Source organism: Clupea harengus, chromosome 13 (assembly GCF_900700415.2).
Source record: "Clupea harengus chromosome 13, Ch_v2.0.2, whole genome shotgun sequence".
Lineage (NCBI taxonomy): Eukaryota > Metazoa > Chordata > Actinopteri > Clupeiformes > Clupeidae > Clupea > Clupea harengus.
The window spans coordinates 12,595,681-12,601,088 of NC_045164.1; positions in this window are offsets into that span (position 1 = coordinate 12,595,681).

Consider the following 5,408-nt stretch of genomic DNA (forward strand, 5'->3'; position numbering starts at 1 on the left):
TGCATTTCATGCTCTGCAGTGCTACACTGGTGCAGCAGATCTTAGTGCAGTGCTGCTTGGGTGCTGCCTGTAGCGACGCTGCATTTATTAAATATTCATGCAGGAAATCTGTACAGAGATGCCGGCTGGGCTGAGAGAAACTGTGCAAGCAGGCAAATCAAACAGATGAGTTAAACAACACTGTGGCAGTAAGACAGTAAGGCTCTATGAGTGCTAATGTTGTGATGATATCTCTATATCCTTGTAGGGAGCATTGTTTTAAAAGTAGGTTTTTCTCCTAACCAGGATTTATCTGGGATCGTATCAATCTATATCAATTTATTTTAAATCTATTATATGATTATATAATGTCAGATAACATCTTAAGTATGTAAAAAAATCAGATAAATATATGTATTTTCCTAGGCATTAGCCTCTCTTTCTCTTGTGCAAAGAGAAATGGAAAGGAAATACTTTCTCATTCCTCCTAAGGGACAGCAGCACTTGATCTGATTTTAGGAATCATTTGCCCAGCATCTCCATTGAAGTGAGTGATTAAAGGAGGAGGAGGACGACGGTAGATAAATACATTACAGCCATACATGTGTGTGAGTGTGTTTATCAGTGTATGTCTGTGTGCGCATGGGAATCTGAGTGCATGTCTGTGTATATGTATTTGTGCACATTGGTGTGTGTGTGTGTGTGTGTGTGTGTGTGTGTGTGTGTGTGTGTGTGTGAGTGCATGTGTGTGTGTGTATACATGCATTTGTGTGTGTGTGTGGGTTTGTGCACATCTCTCTCTCTCTCTCTCTCTCTCTCTCTCTCTCTCTCTCTCTCTCTCTCTCCCTCTCTCTCTCTCTCTCTCTCTCTGTATGTGTATGTATGCTGTATCCATGTCCGTATTAGCTTGGGGGGTGGGATGGAGCTCTAGCATCTTTGACAGATATATGCAGAACCAGAAAACTGGGGGATTAGAATTACATAAAGAAATAAAAATCCTTAAATTATGTTTCTGCTAAAGCGAGATGGGGCTGCGAGTCCCTACTTATGGAATCTACAAGGTTTGGATGTTTAACTCCGGAATGAGATATTGATTTTATTCCTCTTCTGTCCCTTGGTTCACTTGTGGTTAAGGGTATTTTTCCATTTAAGGGGATACTCTCAGAATAAAACACATTTAGGTCATTCCCATCGACTCTAAACAGATGAACTGTCATGCTCCTTCTGCTTATGTGTGTGTGTGTGTGTGTGTGTGTGTGTGTGTGCGTGTGTGTGTGTGTGTGTGTGTCTTTAAGACTGAGTGAGAGCTTTAAATCATCAGTGCTGGGTAAGCCTATGCGTGTGATGGGCTGTCAGGCAGCAAGTGATTGCATGGTTATCAACACAAACCACACACAAACACACACACACACACACTATACAGACTATACGCACACACTAGGACAAAAGTACACACACATCCATTTTCGCACATGCACACACATTGCCACACACATTTATACAGATGGTAATAGGGCAATACACTCATGTATAAATAATGTTTCAATCCGTCAGAGTGTGTGACAGGGTTATTTTCTTCAGCGCCGAGGTGACTGGGTGTGAGCTAACCCATATTTATTCACCAACGCTTAAATCCATGTGCAGAGTTGGTCTCCAATCGCCTCATACCCAGAGACTGCTCTACACTCGCATGCAAAACCTCACACAGTTTATAGGGATTTAGTTACATTGGGAGGTGCTAATCATCTTAAAAATTCTGCATTTTGTCTGCTGGATATTTGTCATGGTTGCATTGCATGGTAATATCCCAGTAATCATTTGAAGGCAGATTTTGTTTACAGTTGTGGGCATATCCATATATGTCCAGTGAAATCTCTCTCTCTCTCTCTCTCTCTCTCTCTCTCTCTCTCTCTCTCTCTCTCTCTCTCTCTCGCTGTCCCACGCCCCTTGTGGTCATGCAGGCAAATAGTGAGCAAACAGGGATCCACAAACATGCTTAAAAGACAACAAACCTATGCACCACATTGTGCAATACACTAAACCAATGTATGTTGCACTCCTCAAGCTAAGGGTCTTCATTTGTATTTTATAACAATCTCATGTTACTACTAATTCTAAGTTGTGTTGATATACCATAACAAGCCGATGTCACGTCCAATCAACTTTAATTGTAGCACTGTTATATCATTGCAGATAATGTAGCCCATGACATCTACCAGGACATTATAATTACAGTTATGTTGGTGTCATGACATAGGGTTTAGGCACAGTGCAAACATGTTGGCACATTTCTAAATGTAACATTCTGCGAGTGTTACCAAGCTGTGTTCTCATTTACACGTGCCCTAAGCAATTCAGAGCACACACCACAAAACACAAACAAACGAATGACAGACACCTGCTTGAGTCTGATAGTATAGTTGCACCTGAAATGAGCGAAGACTGGATTTTTTCAAACATCCTTTTCCATACACAAGCCTGAGCCTACTTTAAATGTATCATTGCATGTATTAGTTGGAATGTGACCTGTTTCAAGAGGGATGACGGGTTACTGAAAGTTTGCAGTGAGAATTTGATTGTGAATTGGAGGACACTTGCGACAGGATCAGAAGACTGAACAGCGTGTTTCTGGATTAATCTAACATCCTGTTTGTTCTCTTTCTCAATGGCACCGATGCATTGCTAGGTAATTGAGAGGTAATATAGAACAGGATAGGACGGGTAACATGCTGACTTTTTACTGGCCTTAACCTTGGGCACAACCGGCAGTAATACAACAGTAATGGGATCCCACTGCACTAATCACCCCCATGTTAACTGTATGAATGACCTTGATTCACCACACGGCAGATTTGATGTGGCGTCACACTGTGGCCACACCACGGTAGCTGCTGGGTTTTGTTAATAAGACATCAACAAAGTAGTCAGAAAAGGATGTTATTGCTTTAAAGTGGTCCAATGCTTATTGTTAATGGTCCAATACTTAGGGAGAGGATTTGTGCGAGGTTGTTTGTGTTGTTTTGAGCTGAACCGACAGTAGTGACGTTATTAATATTTCAGTGAGACCACACTACAGACACAGTTCAGTAAGGTGAGATCACAAACTCAAGCAAGTGTGAAAGACGGAACAGAAAAGTATAAACAGTGGCAACATCTACAGAGGTGGTGCTTATCACAAGATCTAAGGTTGTAGTCATGATCATCAATGTGACAACACACACACACACTGGATTTGAGTCTTCACGGTGGGTACAGGTGGGTTATCCATCCCGAGTGTCGTCTGATGGACAGGTCAGGGAGGGTGTCGGGGATAAGGTGTCTCCATAGTGAGGATACTCCCTGATGGATTGTCAGTCTCAGGGAAGCTGCCTGTCTACCTGATAGAAGCAATGAAATGGTAGTCACCTTGAGAGTTTGTGTGGTACTATACCCTACACAAGAGCAGGAGGCTTAGAGTTGGACAACTTCACATACGAACATCAAAAGTTCTTCAAATCTGTGTTTACAAAAATAAACTTTAGCAACTAGAAGTACTGCAGTAATATGTCAACAGGGAATATGTGCTGACATAGCATACTTCATCATGTTAGAAATATATATATTTCATAATGGTACATGTTTGTAAGGGTGTGCATTTAAAAAAGAAATGTAATAATTTGCATTGACATAGATAACATCAGACTAACTCTTGACACATTCAGTTGGACCTGTCTATGCCAAAAAGACAGCTTTGAGCCATGTAGCCATAGTGTGTCATAACTGTCTGGATTTAAGGATTAAGGATTTAAGATATATTTAATATTTAATACCTGCAGTAAGTTTGGAGGTGAATATGTATATAAATGTTCACATGCAGATGTTTTAAAACAGGAGTGAGAGGGTTTTATAGATCCAAACATGCCCATTTTATATGTTCATAACACTTTGATGACACTGTCTGGTTATTAAATATATCATATAAGTCATATATATATGTCGTATAATAAAATATTGTGTTATCTTTTGCTATAAATCCTTATACTCCTGTGTTAAAAGCAGGATTTATATGTGTAAATCTTTACACAATAGTACAGGCAGATCAGGTATTACAAAACCTTTGAAATATGAAGTCATTACACCTGATAAACACATATGTATATAATATGGGTTCTTGATTTAAGTATAGTATAATGTGTTGCAGAATGGGTTACTTCCCTCAAAATCACCATTCTCAACTGTGTCTTGAACTACCCCCCCCCCCCCCCCCCATACTCCGTCTCCTGACTGTTCTGTGTTTACGTTTGTTGACTTTGTAGTTGGCTGTGTTGTGTAAACTATCTCGCAGTGTGAGGTTTGGCTGCCTGAGAGAGCAAAGGCTTATTAGGCAGCTATCACGGTTGCAGTGATCCTCTTTGGTTCAGGATGCCTTTCTTTGATCCGTGCTTGGAGACAGATAGCCTTTGAAGGGGTCATCACAATGCTCTAAACCTTTGTTGGAGAGATTTCAAATGAAATATCAACCAGTGATGTTGTGTCAGAGGCAATTATTATGGTTACACACACACACACACACACACAAACCCTGCAGGTGTAAACACACACACACACGCACACACACATATGGAGAAATATGCTTCTTTGATTGGAAATAAAAAAACAAAATGAATATGGAAATCTGGAGTTTCTTCCTTCAATCATTGAAAATTTGTTCTCAGAAATCAGGATGGGAATATTGGTTTCAGATATACACTCCATCTTAATAAATGAGCAGTATGTATGATATGGTTTTTTATCAATATGATCGATGTGTGCAATGGACCTTGGATTGTAAGCATTGATCTCTCTATGATGTCCTGTCTACATGCACACATCAGGTGTGGAAACTAAGAGAGAGAGAGTGTTCAAAATGATAGTCCTCCCTATTGTTTAGCACAACATCGCACATTGCACAACACTTCCAGGAAACGCACCCCTCAGCAGTACTATTTTTTCTAAGATGGATGGAGTCGAGCAAAAGGGAGACTCTATAAAACTCTCTCCAGCATGCTCTAAAATATCTCGCCTATGACTGCCAGACACAGCAAGACGGATGTGGTGTTTTCAAAGTGCAATCTATTGACCATATTTACAGTAATTATTTACAGCCACACTAAGGGGTTTGGGAGAGGCCTGTAGACAGCAGAATGTAGACGGCAAATCAGCAAAAATCATCAGACTGCACCTGTTTATTGGATACATTCATTGTATTTCCCAAAAAAGCTAGCCTTCACTTCTTTACTCCAAAACATAGCGTAAAATGGCATGGAGGCTGTCATGATCCGGCCCAGTCCCTCCAGATCCCGATCCATGTTTTGTTTTCACTTCCAGTTTCACTGTGTTTTGCATGCCATGCTCCTTATACTCCACTCTGTGTTTGACCTGTTCTTCGTGGATCTGGCCTGCTCCACTGC